We start from the raw sequence: 20408 nt of genomic DNA on the forward strand, positions 1-20408 counted from the left end.
TAGTATCTAGTGTTATTTTTAATTAGTATCTAATTGAAAAGAGAAATATTTTTGTCTGCATCATTCAATATTCTGAATATTGCTGAAATATTGAGTTTCCTGCAGGGAATCATGGGTAGCCTCTGAAATCAAATCTCTACCTTTAGCCATGAACTGCTCCCCTGCCTTCAGATGTGGATTTTTTTTTTAAAAAACAAACCCTAAGAGCTGTGGGATACCTTTTTGAAGGGCATTGAATGTGGCTGTATTTATTCTGCCCTCCTCTCCACCTTTATATTTATTAGGCCTGGGTAACAACAGAAAATTTTGTTTCTAAAATCGATTCGTTTTTTGGGGTTTTTTGCGTTTCGATATTTAAAAGAATTCCGAAATTTTCCTTTAAAAAAGTTCGATATTTACGAAATTTCGTAAATGGTAAAAAAAATTACAAAACAATAACGAAACAATAACGAATCAATTCGTTAATGGCGGCCGCGATCGCGCAATACGCTAAAAAAACTTCTGAAGCTTCCCTCTCCCTCTGTTGTTGACTGTTGGTGTGATATTATAATTTTTTTTCACTAATTAAACAAAAAAACAACTATAAAACTTGCCCCAGACATGCGGAAATAATAACGAAACGACCTCAAACCAATAACGAAACGAATACATAACGAAATACAAAACATTTACGAAATGAATTGAAATATTCGTTTCGTTTTTAAGTTGCTCCAGAATGGTTCGCTATCGCTTTGTTAACAAAAAAATAACGAATTTTTAACGAATTACGAATTAATGAAACGAAACCACCCAGCCCTAATATTTATAGCTTGAAATGTCAGATTGGATGGATGAATAATAGGTGATAGATAATTCAAACTATGAAAATATTCAAGACTCAGACCATAATAATAATAATAATAATAATAATAATAATAATAATAATAATAATAACTTTATTTATATCCCACCACCATCACCCAGAAGGGACTTGGGGCGGTTTACAGAACAGCATCTAACAGTGTCATACATACACATAAAATACATCAACATTTCTGACAGTAGCAATATCAATTAACATAAGACAACACTTATAAAAACTCACAAAAAACCCAACTCAATTATAAAATAGTCAATTAAAACACAACTACTAATTAAAATGGGCAGTACAACCATGTTGAACATCCCAGCCACAAAACAAGTAAAAGATAATGTTAACATGCCAGAGTCATTGCCAATTTGTTTGGTCATCTAGTTTAGTTGGTGCCTTAGCTATAATCAAAGGCCTGCTTGAAAAGACATGATTTCAAAAGTGGGGGCTTAGCTAATTTCCCTTGGGAGGGTGTTCCAAAGCTTGGGGGGTACCATTGAGAAGACCCTCTCCCTTACCCCCACCAACTACGCTTTAGATGGAGATGGTACTGAAAGAAGAGTCTCCCCAACAGATCTTAGAGCCCACAGAGGAGGGGATGTGGTCACGAAGATAGGCTGGACCCAAACCATGTAGGGCTTTGTAGGTGATAACCTGCACTTTGAATTGGGACTGGAAACTTATCAGCAGCCAGTGGAGCTGCTTTAATAGGGGCAGTCTAGTGACTCAAAAAGAAAAGAACGCCACCACCTTGAATATAAAATATGTGGGAGTCTTCTTCTTTTGAGAGGAATAGTATTTTGAACAAACTTAAATTATTGGAAAGGAAATGTAAAACTGGGGTTTGATGTCATTTTGCTCTTTTCAGAAATCTATAAATGGTTGCGTAAATTTTGACAATGTTGAGCCTCCATTTCAATTTGTGTAATTTTATTTTGTGTAGGCCTATTGATTCTATGAAATTTAGGTAAATATTGACTTACTATCCAACAATGGATACAATGGATCTGTTCAGTTTGGGATTGCTTACTGAATTTAACTCCTTAATCTGAAAAATACAGGGTTGGATGATTTTGTTTTTTGCTTTTTGTAATTACAATACTTAGCTTAGCATTGGCTACCCATTCTTTGAATGTTTCATGCTGGTTTCCATAGCTGCCCCATAATTCAAGGTGGAGGCCATACGATTCACCTCCATCTTCACATCAGGCCTCCACTGCTGCTATTATTCTATTTTTATTTCTAGTCCTATTTGTATGGTTTCTTTTGTTCAGTACTTTGAATTTAGTTTTACAGAAAAGTGGCTAATAATAATATCACACCCACAGATTAATGTGTGTTTTCCCTGTTCTTTACATGCTCACACTTTGTTGACCTGCTTTATTTCAGGTGGATATCTGAGAAAATGCAAAAAAATCCAACCTCTCAGAGGCAATGGAAAGGGGCATAATTTTAAAAGTAACCCTGTGCAGAGCAATTTCTGCACTGCTGATACCTAAAAAGCTGTCAAATACCACCGTTAACTATAGTAATTTATTCTATAATTTAATGTAGGCCTGACCCCTGTCACAAGTTAATACACCATGAAGAATAGTGTGCAAAAACAGCTTATTAATGAATTGGAGAAATAATGTGACATTGTTTTTGCCATGTTCTTGTGAAATATCTTAATACTGGAGTTAGCAGAGCCGAGACAATTTTCACGATGTAATTATGTCTTGTCCATATCTTACTAACTTGTGCTGTGATTAAGAGACTTTTTAATTATGCCTTCCAGAGACAGTCATTTCATGGGGTGACCAGCCTAGGGGCAGGGTGTGGGGAGGAACACTGGACATGATCATTGCAGCATTAAGCTGCATTTTCATAATCATTTTTAAATCACAGTAATGATGAAAAGATTCTTTAGGGTAGCTTTCCCTAACCTTCTGTTTTTCAGGTTCTTTGGACTTATAACTCTAATTTCTAGCCTAAACTAGAGTAAACTAATTGAATTTAGGAAATTGAGCTATATGTTGAGTTATCAATCAACATTTTTTTAAAAATTAGGATCAGCTCATCATCGGTGGGGGAAGGAAATTGTGATATAAAGCATTCAGGGATGGTTAATAGTTGCCTTCTTTGGCACAGTATTAACAAGAATTCACCAACATGCCATTGTTGTTTTTGTGAGGTCCTCCACCAATGTTTGACACACTTTCTCTGGCTTTTCAAGAAAAGTCTGTCTCACTTGTGTGATATTATCAATAGTAGTACTACCATTAGGATTGCCAATTTAGGAGCATTCCAGGACCTGCGGCTTAAGGAGAAACCTGAAACCAATAGATCAGTGGTACTCAACGTGTGGGTCCCCGGGTGTTTTGGCCTACAACTTCCAGAAATCTCAGCCAGTATACCAAATATTAGGATTTCTGGGAGTTGAAGGCCAAAACATCTAGAGATCTACCCAAATGGATAGGTGGTCCGTGGTAATACTTTCAAGCTTTTTTCACAAATACCAATTTGTATTTCAGAGAGGGGAAAAGAAGACATATTCTTCTCCTGTTTGGTAATCAAGACAGAAATCTTAACCAAATAGGGCTGTTTAAAGATCCAGGTGAAATGGCTTATTATTTTGTAATTAGTTTGTGAGATGGGATATAAAATATTTAATCTAGCCTTCTTTTAGGTATAGGATGGCTGCAACAGAGTGGAGAAAGAACCTTGTCACAACAACTGTTAGGAAAGGAGGCAGCTCAAATGTATAGACCCCCTTCCCCAGTATTTGCAAGCTGTAGTATTTGCAATCAGTTAAGCTTTAGACATTGCTCCTGTTCAAGTAAATTAGCAGGAGATTTGCATGAATATGTTTATTTTTGCCTAGAGCTAAGCCCAACAAAATTGAAGAGTGTTCACCCTCATTTCCCATCTGGAGATGAAAATGGAGACTCAATACCAAGCCATTAGATCTATTAATACTAACTACTATCTTCTTATCTCATGGGAATACACAACCCCACCATCACAACAAGGCAGTGGCAAGATGGGTTGGCAAGGTATCAAAAAGACAAATTAATGAGTCCTGCATCAAATAAAGCCTGGACTCTCTGTCTGGCTAATCTTAGACTATCATATTTGGAGACATCATGCACAACATGATTGACAAAGGGAAAGAAAGAAGGAAGGAAAAAGGAGCAGCCAATTGGAGATGGATTGGTTCAATCAGGGAAACTGTGGCCTTGGGTTTGTAGAAGCTAAGCAGAGCTAATCCACAAGCATGTGGACAATTTCAACAGAAAGGAGGAGACCATGAAAATGAACAAAATCTGGCTACAAAAACTATAAAATTACTACAGCAAAACAGCAGAGAGGAAAGAACCAGGCACATCTTAACACCTCTCAACAGAACATTTTCCCAGGCTCAGCCAGGCCTTCAAATGCTAATGAAGGTGGTCAGCTGAAACATTCACACCTAGCTTCAGCAGAGAGCTCTTTGCCCCACCCCAGTCATTCCACAGATATATAAACCCATTTTCCTATTTCCAACAGACCTCACTACTTCTGAGGATGCTTGCCATACATGCAGGTGAAACATCAGGAGAAATGCCTCTAGAACATGGCCCTATAGCCTGAAAAACCTACAAGAACCTAGTGATTCCAGCCATGAAAGCCTTCGACAATACACTAAGCAGAGCTGTTTGGTGACCAAGGATTTTTGGGGTCTCCCATTCAAAAGACCCACCTTTGATGAGATTGTCCCAGGAAGGAGGAGCAGGGATCTCCCTCTTCACCCAAACTTCTTGATGATGATACAGGTGACACATTCTGACATCAGCAGAAGCGCTGTTGAAAGCCAGGTGCTTAGACAAAGTTCTGTGACAAACTAGTAGTGGTGGCAATGGTGACATGGGCCCTTTCCTGGTGCTGATGAGCACAGGGAAAAGGTAATCCGCTGGAACTTCTCCCGTTCTCCAAGAATTCTCAAAGATGATTGCCAATGGTTCTGAGATGACTTCCCCTAGTTCCTTCAATACTCTTGGGTGTAGTTGATCTGGCCCCGGGGACTTGAACTCGTTCAGAGCGGCCAGGTATTCCTGGATGGCTTGTTTCTCAATTTCAGGTTGGATGCCCGCTAATCTCTTATCCATTTCATCTTGCTGAGGTTGAAGATGTCTTTCTTTTTGTGAGAAGACTGAGCCAAAGAAGGCATTAAGTAGATCTGCCTTTTCCCTATCCCCTGTCAGCATTGCCTCATCTTCTTCTTGAAGAGGCCCTATCACCTCCTTGTTATTCCTTTTTCTACTGACATAAGAAAAGAAGCTCTTTTTATTGTTTTTAATGCCCCTGGCAAGCCTGAGCTTGTTTTGTGCTTTAGTCTTGCAAACCTTTTCCCTACAGGAGTTGGCTATTTGTTTGAATTCTTCTTTGGTGATTTCTCCCTTTTTCCACTTCTTGTGCATGTCTCTTTTGAACCTTAGCACAGGCCACTCTCCTCCTTTCTTGTGGCGCATGCTGCTCTGGAGTTCAAATTCCAAAAACTACTCTTGTGGTTTTCTGTTTTAATGTTATTGGTAAAACATTTAACAATTTCCCAAAAATCAGTGGACTAGCAAAATGATTTGAAACTTGGCAGGCTTACAATCGTAAATGTGTCCCACAATTATGGAAAGTTTCATCTTGATAGCCATAAAAATGACAGAAAGATGAACCTCACCAGTTTCTCCATTGGCACCAATTAACCCAGAATGAAAACAAAACTCCAAATTTTGAATTACCGATTGAAACACCCCCCCCCCCCCAATCTCCCAAATTTTCCCAAAAGCAGAATGAAGGGGGGGGGGGGGGAGAGACATCCAAAAACGGAAATGAAAATGGAACTTATTTCTGCCATGACGCATACCCCTATTAATTTGATGGTGAATGACAACAGTTAGGAACCATCACTGCATCTTACAAGTGTAATCCCACAGTTTAACCATATAGTTGTGAATAAATGGTTTTATTGTTTCTGAAGCTCCTTCTTTTCAGCATCAGAGGATGACCTTAGGTTCTATTACATTGTAAGAGACAGAAAAGTTCATCTTAGCATTTTTCTCACATCCTTTTTCACAGCTAAACAGCAACAGTGGTATATCAACATGGAATATAAAGAAACATAGCACTTAGTTTGACTTAAATATTCTAGGTTAAAAAAGGAAATGTAAACATCATATACTGAAATTACCGTTAATGTGGCAATCACTCCTTTCTGTGCCTTCTATAATTTAGCCAATAATACTTAAACCTTTATTTCCCTCCTTGTTTTTTTTCTCCCTGCCTTTTTTCAACTCCATTTTCTTCTGCACTTACACAGCTTTATGAAATTCAGATTCATGAAAGTCTCTCAGTTTCTTAAACAATCTCCTCCGGTTCTTATGCCAAGAGCAATTCGGACAGCCCCATTCTTTGCAGCAACTTTTTTATATATGCATGTTTCTTCACTATATATTCTTGACACAATTTATAGGCACACTTTCCTTCCATTCTTAACAGGTTCAAATAGTTCCAATTCTGGCGTTTTTGTTTTTTTTAAAAAAATAAACAAATGAACTACATTTTAAGCTTTATACATTTATGAGTCTTTTCCAAGGTGTCTTCTTTAGTATACTACAATTCAAATTCTTGTGGAATGGGGAAAGGTTTCTCCTTCTATTCAAATCGGCTATTTTCATTGCAGATAAATCAATCAATCCTCTTTTGAAATTCCAAATATTCTCCCCCCCCCCCAAATAAGTTTCAACTTGATGCTAGATTTTTTTGTAATAGAACTTACCAAAATGTGTAGATTTCTTCATGATATATTTATTATCATATATATTCCTGCAGATGTCTAGCAAATTTAAATAAAATAAACCCCAGAAATCTTTCATTTTTCTGAAAAGAGTGTTGAAACTTCAGAACTTAGTCCATCTTAATAGAACCTATAAGAAGCACCAACTCCATCTATTCTCTCCACTATAGCATGCCTTCTGAGCTTTTTGAATGCCTGGGCAGTAAAATGACAGCAGTGGTTAGTGATTGTTTGCTCTTTGAAATAGCACTGCCCCTTTCCCCTTTCTGTTGAATAGCTCTCAACCTATCCAAAAAATGGAGACAAAATGGCAGATTGTCAACCAGTCCATTGAACAAGTTCTGTTTTTTTTTTTCAAAAACATCTGGGCATTATTTTTCAGGCAAGAAGCACATGGGATATTCACATTTAAAACACCACTCTAAATGTCTAGAGGAATACTAAAGCAATCACAAGGTTCTTCTATGGTATTTGTAGCAAAAGTTCTTCCCCAACTTCTATATGAGGTACAGGTATGCACTTATAAAAATGTTAACCCTTTCAAAACCCTCCAAACTAAATTTCTGCAGACACTGGTGGGGGTCCCCACCTGTGTTTCAAAAGCTGCAGTCTAACTGGAGGTAGATTAAGTTTTGATTGAGACCTGAATATAGACCTATAAGATCCATTACTGGTTAATGTTTATTTATTAATTTATATGTTTGTTTGTTTATTTTGCCCAGTGGGACTGACTTCTCTCACCTTAATAGACAAGTTTCAGACAAAATGGAAACTTATGTTGCAGCAGAGGTTGAAAAGCTTGAGGTTTACACCTCAAACTTTAATAACACTTGGGTATGACAATGCCAAATCGGCCATTAATCATCACACCTGGGATGCGGAGCTGCAAGAGCATCTGGGAGAAATGGGCAGATACCCAGAAATTAAAAACATTATGATGTTGCTCACTTCAGCAAATTACTTAACAAAGATAGATATTCCCAAATTTAGGAGATCCTTTACCCTGGTCAGATTAAAGTTTAGCCATCAGCACTACTGCAGGGTAGGTTTACAGATTTCCCCTACCATGAGCATGTATGCCTATGTGGTATGTAGAGAGTGGAAACTCCCAAGCATGTCCTTTTATAATGTCACTTCTATAAGGATATTCAAGGGTCATGGTTTTACAAGAGTTTTACCCAAAAAGCACTGGTGTCTCACTAAACTACAAATCCCATGATTCCATAGCATTTAGCCATGGAAGTTAAAGTGGTACCAAACTGCACTAACTACAGTATACATTATGGCTCCTTGGGGTTCATAAACATTCCTTACCGCAAAGTCTTGTTCCTCTTGATAGTGAAATTTTCCAGAGTGAGTTTTCATATATGAAGATACCTATGGTGGTCTAAGGTGTAGATATTGAAAACGTTTCCTCTCTTACAGAAGAGACTCATTTCCCAGGTTTTAAAAATTTTGTTCGCGTTTACAGTTGGAAAAAAAAACACAGCCAAAAATGTCATAGTGACTAGGCATCTTTACTTTGCCATAAAAATTCAGAGTCTCCATAAATCCTGATTGCTAAAAATGCTTGCATTTATGGCCTCTTCTGCAAGGACATATTTTTATAAGATAGTCAAAATCTGTACGACAAGTTTTATTTTATTTAAAGAGTAAGATTAGAAAGCAAAACATTGACTCTCCTCTTGCCACAAGGAGGAAAGAAGTAGTCATGCCATTTTCAGAGGAGAAAGGACTTGGGTAGTGGTCTTTTCTCATTTTTTAAAGTCCTAAGCAAATTCATTAGGCCCCAAAAGTGTGAAATCTTCATGTCTTATTCAAATGAGACTATTAATTAAAACCCATAATTAGCATTTGCTAAATTATGTCTAATATATATATTTAATAATAGTTTCATGTATCAAGGATGCTAGCACATTATAACATTGCTTTGAAGTTTCACTGCCCATGTAATTGATTTGCATATCGTTATTTTGATGTGAGGTCTCAGTGCTATGGGCAAGCGTTAGCTGAATGCAATTTTTGAAAAACCCTGCATTCATAATGCATTTGCTAAAGATTTGTTCCACTCAATATGAGGAAGATTGCATGCTTTCCCAGTAACCTGTGAAAATGGTGGCTGTGGGTGTACCCATCTTCCTTCATCTTCCTGATCCTTTGCCATACAGTACTTCATCGTTTCCTTTAATGCCTTTCAGCTGGGGAACGAAGACAGAATTGGCACCCAGACATACGAATAAAGTAATGTGCCAACACCTTATCACTCCCTACTGAAGCCAGGTCATGTGTCTCAAACAGTTTTGTGCTGAATATGGCCAAGGCTAGGAAACATTCTTGTAAATATCAATATACTTGTAATTTTCATGTGTTTAACTGGAAAACAGTCATAGAATCATAGAATCCTTGAGTTGGATGAGACCTTGTGGGCCATCCAGTCCAACCCCCTGCCAAGAAGCAAGAAAATCACAGTCAAAGCACCCCTGACAGATGACCATTCAGGGAAAAGGGTCTTGTGAGCAGCATGGGGGTGAATAGAAAGTGTTCTGGATGGCATGGGAGGTGCAGGGAATAGGATCTGGGCAGTGTAGGTGCAAGGGGAAAAGAGTCTGGGCAGCAATATATCCTTCTGAGGATTAACCCTCTCCATGCTATCGAAGCCCTGCATCTACATTAACCTCCACGCAGCCTTAATGTGACAGATTAATTCCATTCCTGTGCTGGTATGCCAGGAGTAACATTATTCCAGGGGGTCAATATTCCCTCTCTCCTATGGGAATTTCCAAGCTGTTTGTTTTATTTATTTATTATTTATTTATTTACTTTGCTTATATACCGCTGTATCTCAAGCCCGAAGGCGACTCACAGCGGTTCACAAACAGTAAAAACAGTAGAAACAGCAGTGGTTCCATGCAACATATAACAATTGACTTAACACATTATCCATAAATTACCAATAAGCAATGACAATGCACAATTATTACGAAAAACAACCGTACCCAATCTTCTCATCATCCAAGCGTAGTCCAGGTTCGTCATCCATTGTTCCATTCCTATATTCCATTACCAGATTGCACTAAATTACTCAAACGCCTGCACAAACATCCAGGTCTTCACCTTTTTGCGGAATACCATTAGAGATGGTGCTAGTCTAATGTCTAATGTTTTCCTTTTATTTTATATACTAGCTTGTACCCGCCACGTGTTGCTGTGGCCAACCTTCTCTCCCTCTTTCTCTTTCTTTCTTTCTTTCTTTCTTTCTTTCTTTCTCTCCTTCCTTCCTTCCCTCACTCTTTCCTTTCTTCCCTTCCTTTTTCTTTTGTTTTTTCTCTCCTTCCTTCCTTCTCTTCTTCTTCCCTTCTTTCTCCCCTTTTCTTTCCCTTCCTCTTTCTCCTCTTTCTCCCTTCTCTACCTGTTCTTGGACTGCAACTCCCAGCAATCCTCTTGATCAACCTACCTACCTGTTTATCTCTATCTGATCTATCTATCTGGAGGATTGCTGGGAGTTGAAGTCCAGGAATAGGAAATTGGAAATATGCAGGGATTGGGATGCTCTCAAATAAATCCAAGGAGAAGAACTCTTGCAGCTTGGAAGCAGTGCATTTGGATCATCTTCCTCTCCTAAACGACCTGGTCTAGGGGATGCTGGGAGCTGTAGTCTGGAAGAGAGTGTTGATATACTATTGTGTGTTTTGTTTGCCAGGGGAGTCGGTTTTGCACATGCGCTGTGGCATTTTTTGCTTTTGGCTTTTCAAGTCTTTTCTGCTGTGTTTTTCAGTGTTTTTATGAATGATGGTTACGTGTTGGCCTGATAGGTGTATTGTGTTCAAATTTGATGTCAGTTCATCCAGTGGTTTTTGGCTTATGTTAACCCCACAAACGAACATTACATTTTTATTTATATAGATATATAGTTGCCTTTTAGTTTTTAATGCTAGATTTGCATAATTGCAAGAAGAAGAGGGGGAGGAGGAGAACCCTGGCATTCAAGAGGGTACCCATCTTTGCACATGTTAAGATAACACTAAAGTTACCTCCTGAGTCATTAAATTTTAGTCATTGTATAAACTATCCTTCTTTCTGCCTGCCTGCCTTCCTGTCTTTCTCTTTTTGCTTCTTCCACATGGTGAAGGGGAGCTTTCAGCAGTTGGGGCTTTGGCAGTTGGGGCTTCTGGCTGGGAGCACTTGGAGGGGGGAAGGGGGAGAGAAACATGGAGCCTCTCAATTGGCTTCAGGGAGCCCTAAGCAGAGCACAGTTTGAGAACCACTGCCATTTAGTATCACAAATGTCATAGTTTCTCCCCTTTTCAACTGCCTGCTTTTGCAAGCCTTCATAACATCTCCTTTTGCTTTGTCTATGAGGTTAGCCAAATGGATATTGCCAACAATACAAGGGCCCTAGACTAAATTTCCCAGAATAAATTTAAGAAGTCAAGTTTAAGGTTGATGACCTGTCATGATTGTTCATGGGCTTCTCATAAGAAGTAACACCCAAAGTCACCTCAAAAATGTCTTTGTAGGTCAATTCAAGAAAAAATAGCCACAGCTTCACAGAGGTAAACAACATCCCCAGATCTGCAAAATTTGAGCAGAGCTGTGGAGTGTAAGGTGACTTGGAGGTCTCTCATTTAGAGGAAGCGAAAGTTAACACCAAACTAGACCTTCAACAATACCATTAAAAAAAACTTGATCAACAGCCTGCATTAATCTTTTCTATACATACCATTAATGGAATGCTTCTTATAAATGATAGTCTTTTTCAAACTGATGTTTCTCTTGAGGAAAAGTTTCACATGTCCTTCATAAATTCGCCTAGTTGATATTTGTATCAACTAGGCAATATTTGTATCAACTAAAATGAATTATAGACACAAAGGATCCATGTGTATTTGATCATTCTTAGTTAAAAAGGACATGCCAATGCATCATGATGAATCAAAATACTCAAATGAGTAAATGGCACAACCTGGGGATCACAACCAGATACAGAAGACTGGGCAACTTGGAAGGCGATGAACAGATTGTGCTCTGTCACAACAAGATGCAGAGCCAACCTTAAGGAATGGGCATTCAAAGTCGAGCCCACGACATGTGAGTGCAGAGAAGAGCAAACCACAGACCACCTATTACAATGCAGCCTAAGCCCTGCCACATGCACATTGGAGGACCTTCTTATAACATAGCAATACCAGAGGCACTCCAAGTGGCCAGCTACGAGTCAAAGGACATTTAATATAATGCCAAATTTTAAAACTTAGTATTTTCTCAAATACATCACAACTGTTCCCTTGGTTCGCTCCTGATACGAGGAATAAATAAATAAATTAAAATATAAACATTTGCAAAAAATGATTTGTCAAAAAAAAAAACCTGGTTACATAGTGTAGAAAACATTTTTAGCACAAATTATTTTTTAAAGTCTCAAAAAGTTCCTATTTTGTTTAGTGCACATTTTTAAACGCCTAAATGACAAAAACAAAATCATTCCCCAAACAGCAAAAACTCTCATAATCTTTTCAAGCAGGAAGAAAACTTTTGAAATCAGTGATATGCAAAGATGTCTCCAAAAGGAACAAAAGCACATCTGTTTTTCTTACTGTTGAGGGGGCCGCAATCAACAAATTAGTTAGATTCATATATTTTAAAACATTTTAATTAACAGGAAAAAAAAACTCTTGACACAGCTACTGATACAGATGGCAGGTACAGACTAGAGACTGAAAGAAATTTTGTTGGACTTGACAGTTTTGGCAAAAGTAGCCTTTTTGCACCTCAGGAGGTGCTAATTATTTTTTGCAAGCAAATGTCTGTATTTCTTCAACTCCATGCACATCTGCAAGGCTTATATGGCATATTTTTGAGAAATAAAATGTGCACAAATGGGTGAAGTAATTTTAAAACTGCTAAAATGAGCTTAATTGAAAAAAAATCCATGGAAGCACAGCTTAGTCAATGGGGAGAAGGTATATTATTAAAATTAATTGTGGAAATGAATGCACTCATTAGGAAAAAATACTTGATAATGTGTGCAAATTTCAGAAAGGGGAAATATTACATCATCTGTTACAAAACAAAGTGGGAAAGAAAATTCGTACTACATTTTTTTAAAAAAATAGACAAGACTTCAATGGAAACATTTTCACATCTTCAGCATAGGTCAGTTTCATCTCACAATCATTTCAGGGATCTGACATTCACATAATTCTGTTCCAGTTTGATTCCAGCTTGGGACATTTGGATTTAAAAGAAAAAAAGGTATAAGGTAAAGGTAAAGTTTTCCTCTTGACATTAAGTTTAGTTGAGTCGGACTGGGGGGTGGTGCTCATTTCCATTTCTAAGCCAAAGAGCTGGCATTGTCCATAGATACCTCCTAGCTCATGTGGCCAGCATGACTGCATGGAATGCTGTTACCTTCCTGCCAAAGCTGTACCTATTGATCCATTCACATTTGCATGTTTTTGAACTGCAAGGTTGGTAGAAGCTGGGGCTAACAGCAAGAGCTCACCCCACTCCCCAGATTTGAACCGCAAACCTTTCAATCAGCAAGTTCAGCAGCTCAGCAGTTTAATGTGCTGCGTCACCACAGGCCCCTGTTGAAGAAAAGGTATGAACTCAGAAAAGAATTTTGATCAGTCATTGATTAACTGATTATGATTGACTAACTGACATGTTAATTGATTAAAAATAATTGAGGAAAGATATAATCTTCAGTTTACTTATTAAAGAGCAGCACAAAATCCTATGTATGTTTACTCTGGAAAAGATCCAGGTTCGATGAATCTTATTGCTTTATCAATCTCTATAAGATTTCAGTTTAAGGATAAAATCCAATGCACTACAAAGGAATAAAACATGTTGGACAATGGGATTTCCAAAGAGAATGGTCACAGTCAGGCCCGTAGCCAGGATTTTGATTGGGGGGGGGGGCTGAGTTTGATTCGGGGGGGCTGAGCCTGAGTGAAAGAGGGTTACCCTAGCAAACCAATACCCCCATGCATATGAGATATATTGCGCATGGTGATCAGATCATGATATGAATAAACATAACAGTTCAAATAATGTACCAGTAAGGCCTTTTTGCAGACCACCATGAGAATTTCGGGGAGGGGGGGCTAAAGCCCCCAAAGCCCCCCCCCCCCGGCTACATGCCTGGTCACAGTGAATTCAGCAGGGCTTACTTCTGAGTAGTTACACACAGAATCAGGTTACACAGTCTATTGACCAAGGTTTTGCATTTATACACTGCACATTTGCTGTAAGTTTGAACCATTGTTAAAGAGCTGGTTTCAAAAAATTTAAGCAGTTCTAAGCCTGCTGCCTATTTCTTTCTTTCTTTCTTTCTTTCTTTCTTTCTTTCTTTCTTTCTTTCTTTCTTTCTTGGGTCTTTTATTTTTACACTGGTGTCTTTTTAAATAGTAGGTGGAGTAACAGTTTTATTATTTTCAACATGCAAAATAAGAGATAACCACTATCTCAAAGTGTTTAACCAAACCATGAAAGCACGGAAGAAAATGAGCTTCAGGGCAGAGTCACACTTTGTGAATAAGACCAAGTGTTAAGAGTTGGGGGGGGGGGGGGAATGGCCAACTAATGAATGCACATGTTCAAGACACGCTGGAAAAAAATTCATGTGGAGGAAGTAGTAATAATTCATGCAGCCACTGATCTTGGTAGTGTTTTAGAAGTAACATTTTTACAAGGTTAAGCTGTCTTTGAACCTTTCCTATGAAATATGATGTGCAAACACCCCCTTTTCTCTGATTCTCGCAACACTGTCTTGTTCCTTTCTGCTTGCATTAAAAATAAAGCCATTCTATTAGGATGACTGGAAAACAAAATGTCTCACTTCGTTAATGTGTGTCTTTTCCTGTATTCCATCTGGATCACCTTTTGGCTGCAAATGCACCAGGTACTCCTGAATGAATGAATACTTTTTGTACAAACCTTTCATCATCTCAGAAGTCAGGGAAGGGTTCTCCTCCACAACTTGTTTAGTGATCTCAGCACTGCAGCATGTTCTTTTTTTGAGGGCATGGAAATTAGTTATTCTTATCATGTCATGTGAAATTTTCAAGTTGGAGACACTTCTTGGATCAACCCCATAGGCTTGTAGAAGGGTGTTGTTGACGTGATGAGATTCTCAATAAAATTCATTTGAAAATAAAATAAGCAGTTATTGATTGTCTACCGTGGATAGCCTCAAAGCTGCTCTGAAACACCGGTGCTGCCTAGTAGATGAGAAGAGCAGAGGCAGCCTACGTAATAGAGACTATTGGCAGTGCAAAATGTAAGACTTTGTTATTACAGCACTTTCCTCGTGTCAGACAAAAATGGAGAATTCTACACTACAGCATAGGTTTCTCTTTCTCGTAAGCCCAATAGCATCTGAAAAGATGTGGGCTGTTGTCAACATTCTCTAAAAGAGAAGCAAGACGGAACCAAAATGTGCAGAGAGATACAGTGTTGGCATGATGACACGTCTGGGGGCTGATCTGGCTTAGTCTTCTCTTTGGTTCTTCCTGGTACTTCCTATCCTACTTTATTATATGACATAATGTAGGTTCTTCTACTTGCTTATAGAGGTGACTAATGGTTACCTGTAATCTTTACTGGTCTTTCTCATGGGGTGACTCCCCCTCCCCTTTTCTGGTAGTGATTTAAAGGGAAATGACTACGAACGGGGTTAAGAAACATATCAAAGCATTGTTGTATGAAAGGAAAATGATCTTCCTCAATTTGAGGAGAATATCTTTCTGTGAGCTGGCACTAGGCCATTTCTTATATGCTTTCACCAGAAAATAAAGAATACAATGCAACTGAGGTATCGGCTGAAAAATTAAGAATACTATTTGCTTACTACAGGGTGAGGCAGCATAACTTCCTTTTTTAAAATGCACACCATTCAGTCAGTTGAAAATGTAGCGGAGCGCTAGTGGGCTTGTTCGAGAGGCAGGAGTATAAAGTTTTGTCCTGACACAGTTCAGTCGCCATCATGCATTGGGACAGTGAGGAGTATGCTTTTGCCGTTGAGGCCTACTTTTCGAGCAGATTTGGAGTGGCTGGCCCGCTCTCCAGATTTGGCCCCTTGTGATTTTTTTTTCTATGGGGTTTTTTGAAATCCTGTGTTTATGTGAACCCTCCAAGGACCCGACAAGATTTGAAGACCAACATCCAGGAAGAAATGGCCAACATAACGCTGCTATGCTGTCAAGAGTAATGACAGATGCCAGAAATCGGTTTACTCAGTGTATGGAGAATGGAGAATGGGGGACGTCACCTACTTCATTTGATCTTCAAAACTACGTAAAACAAAACTTCAGGTATGTGCCTACATTATAAAAAAATAAAAAAATTCTGATTCATACAATGGGTTTTATTAAGTTTTGAAAAAAGGAAGTTATGCTGCCTCACCCTGTATAATTATATCTCTTCTTTTTCACCAGGAACTCAAGGTAGTTTTCATGGGATATTATTTATTATTTATTTATTATTTGCACTTGTTAACCGCCACTCTCAGCCCGAGGGCGACTCGTGGCGGTGTACAGAACATAGAAAAGACAACAATTTACAATAAATCAAGACCATAACATAACATCTTACTAATACAACAACTAATTAAACTAAAAATCCGCATTCGTCTAGTTTGGGGTCATAATCAATCTCATAGTCATAGTCCATTCTGGTGGTCATTCCAAAAACATAGCACTTAGTTGAAGGCCTTTTCGAAGAGCCAGGTTTTCAGGCCCTTGCGGAAGGCCATGAGGGAAGGCGCCTGTCTGATTTCAGCAGGGAGGGAGTTCCACAGCCGGGGGGCCACCACCGAGAAGGCCCGCTCTCTCGTCCCCGCCAGACGTGCCTGTGAGGCAGGCGGGACCGAGAGAAGGGCCTCCTCAGATGATCTCAAGGTCCTCGTGGGCTCGTAGGCCGAGATGCGGTTCGCAAGGTATTTTGGGCCGGAACCATTTAGGGCTTTGTAGGATAACACCAGCACCTTAAATTGAGCCCGGTAGCAAATCGGCAGCCAGTGGAGCTGGGACAGCAAGGGCGTTGTGTGCTCCCTGCGTCCCGCTCCGGTTAACAACATGGCTGCCGCGCGCTGGACTAGCTGGAGCTTCCGGGCCGTCTTCAAGGGCAGCCCCACGTAGAGAGCGTTGCAGTAGTCAAGGCGGGATGTGACCAAAGCGTGTACCACCGTGGCCAAGTCAGACCTCCCAAGATACGGGCGCAGCTGGCGCACGAGCCGAAGCTGTGCAAATGCTCCCCTGGTCACCGCTGAAACCTGGGGATCCAGGCTCAACGATGAGTCCAGGGTCACACCCAAGCTGCGAACCTGCGCCTTCAAGGGGAGTGCGACCCCGTCCAGCACAGGCTGTAACCCTATACCCTGCTCGGCCTTGCAACTGACCAGGAGTACCTCTGTCTTGTCTGGATTTAATTTCAGTTTGTTCGCCCTCATCCAGACCGTTACAGCGGCCAGGCACCGGTTCAGGACTTCGACAGCCTCCTTAGTAGCAGGTGGGAAGGAGTGACAGAGTTGGACGTCATCTGCGTACAGGTGACACCGCACCCCGAAACTCCGGATGATCTCACCCAGCGGCTTCATGTAGATGTTAAACAGCATGGGGGACAGTATGGAGCCCTGAGGAACACCACAGGTCAAAGGCTGTGGTGTTGAACAGGAGTCGCCCAATAACACCTTCTGGGTGCGACCCTCCAGAAATGACTGGAGCCACCACAGAGCGGTGCCCCCAAGGCCCATCTCTGAAAGGCGCCCCAGAAGAATACCGTGGTCGACGGTATCGAAGGCCGCTGAGAGATCCAGGAGCACCAACAGGGACACACTCCCCCTGTCTAGCTCCCGGCGGAGATCATCCACTAAGGCGACCAAGACCGTCTCAGTACCATGTCCCGGTCTGAAACCAGACTGTGCCGGATCCAGATAATCCGTGTCTCTCAAGAATACCTGGAGTTGTGAGGCCACCACGCTTTCCATGACTTTGCCCAAGAAGGGAAGATTGGAAACAGGCCGAAAGTTGTCAAATTTAGTGGGGTCCAATGATGGTTTCTTCAACAGCGGCTTTATAATAGCCTGTTTTAGGCTCGCTGGAATCTTGCCTTCCCGAAGGGAGGCATTAACCACCACCGTTACCCACTCAGCCAATCCCCCTCTGGCCTCTTTCAGAAGCCAGGATGGGCAGGGGTCTAGGATGGACGTGGTAGGCCTCATTCCTCCAAGTATCTTGTCCACATCCTCGGGCTTCACAAGCTGAAAAGAATCCATCAAAATAGGACAAGCAGGTGCTTGTGTCACATCCACAGAGACTGCATTTAATGTGGCGTCCAGCCCAGAGCGGATCAAAGCGACTTTGTCTGCAAAGAACCGAGCAAATGCTTCACAGCGCGTGGCCGAATTGTCAGGGCTCCCACCTGAGGTAGGGGGAGTTAAAAGACCTCTGACAATCCGAAACAACTCTGCCGGACGGTTTTTTGCAGACGCAATAGTGGCCGCAAAGAAAGTTTTCTTTGCGGCTTTTATTGCCGCGGCATATGCCCTTAGAAAGGACACAAACCGTGCTCGTTTTGGCTCGCTTGGGTCCGAGCGCCACACGCTCTCTAGTTCCCTCTTCCTTCGCTTCATCGCTGCCAGCTCCTCAGTGAACCAAGGAGCTGGTTTAGCTCGGTTACTTGAGAGGGGACGTTCCGGAGCGATCCTGTCAATTGCCCTGGTCATCTCCCCATTCCAGAGAGTGACCAAGGCCTCGACATGGTCACCTACCGAGGTAGCGGGGAAATCCCCAAGAGCCGTCAGGAATCCGTTCGGATCCATAAGCCTCCTGGGGCGGACCATCTTAATGGGTCCTCCACCTTTGCGGAGGTTAGGGGGCGCAGTGAGTCTAAATCTGATCAGGAAGTGGTCGGTCCATGGCAACGGAGAGATGGACAGCTCCTCCACACCGCCACCCTGCTCCCATCCCTGGCAGAAAACCAAGTCCAATGTGTGTCCAGCACAGTGGGTGGGGCCAGTTATTTGTTGGGACAGCCCATCCTATGCATCTTGTACCAATACATCAATCAGCTAAGCTGGGCTGCTTTATTTAAGCAAAGTTGGTGTATTTTATATATTATTTTACCTTTTAGCAAACACAACTTAAATATCTAAAGCATGCTATCCCAAAATGATGACCTCCAGATATGTTGGACTCCAACCTCCATAACCTTCCAGCCAATTAAACCTTCCTTGACCACATGGACAAAGGAGGATAAAATAATCACATAACTTTGACATGCATTTCAATTATGAATTTCAATTGTGTAAGGATGTAAGGTTTGTTTCACAGTTGCATGCTTGTTACTTGCTTTCTGATTATTTGATTATATGTCATGTACCATAGAATGACATTGACTATAAGGTTCTGTCCTGAAAATTCTATCTGTACATAAATCTGTGTAATTCCTACATGAAAGTAGACCCACGAAATGAACATATTTGTGTTAACCAATCCTAAATGGGAATACTCTATTGGCTTGCAGGAAGTCTGATGCTTTGTTTGCTATCGGTTCTTGATGACACTATATCAATATGAAACAACTGATGATAATCTGACAGCTCATTTTACAATAAATCCTGGGATAACAAAAAAGCTTCTGAACTGCAATTTTCCTTGAAACCCACAAAAAATAATTGTGTAAAATTAATCATACCTTGTTCATGTCTTATAAGGAAAATAAGATTGATATCAGATGTAAATGAATGGGTTCTAGAGCAAATCAAGCCTGAACCCTCCCTAGAAGTCAAGATGATCTCCATCTAAGAGGTCTGTAAGTACACACTCTTCACACCTTAGGCTGAGTCAGTGGGTGTAAACCCACCTGCACATCCCAGTGTTGACATCCCATCCATGTTTTATGAACAGGGCAATTAGGAAGGTGTGAATTAATCATAATTCTTCCATCTGGACTCTCAGCATAAGTTGCTGTGGAACCTGAGTTGGGTGCACAACATTTGCATACATACAGTATATGGAAAAGAGCTCTACTGTTTTATGAAGCAGCAATCGTGTTTTGTTTAATGCCTTTCAAGTGTCATAAAATGGCATTAAAGGAATTTGTTATTTGGCTGCTAAGCAATCTAAGCCATGGTTTTAACTCATCATAGCACTACAACTTTGAGCGTTCAAGCACCATAAAATCTGGATATAAATATGCCAGATCAACCAAATGAGATTTGAGAGTCATTTTGGCCCTGAGAAAAGCTCAATATACTTTATTAAGTTTGGGTGCTATTTCACCTTCAAACACATATTATTATTGATCACATTTCATACAAGGATTTCAGGGCAGTGTATGTGGCTTTCTACACCCTTTATTCATTGACACAACCCTGTGGGGTCCATTTGGATGTGGGATGACCATTGATTTGAAGTCACCTAGTCAGTGTTCAGGTCTTCTTAACCTAAAACCAACACTCTAATCACTAAATCACAATTTTAATAGTTAAGTGCTTTGAAAGCCCAGATGTCTGATATCTACTCACAATATATACATATAAATATCAGAAAATTCCATTTCACCCCAATATCTAATTTTCTCTGTGTGGGAAATGTTATACAGAAGTCTATTCACTCATGTGAGCCACTACCTGCAGTGTCAAGTCAGATACAGTTGTGCCACCTAAATAAGTATTACATCACATTTGCAGCTATGTTTAATGGTTCATCATCCATTGCCAGCCATCACTTGATTGGTAGAAAT

This window comes from Anolis sagrei, chromosome 5 (assembly GCF_037176765.1).
Source record: "Anolis sagrei isolate rAnoSag1 chromosome 5, rAnoSag1.mat, whole genome shotgun sequence".
In the NCBI taxonomy this organism is placed as follows: Eukaryota; Metazoa; Chordata; class Lepidosauria; order Squamata; family Dactyloidae; genus Anolis; species Anolis sagrei.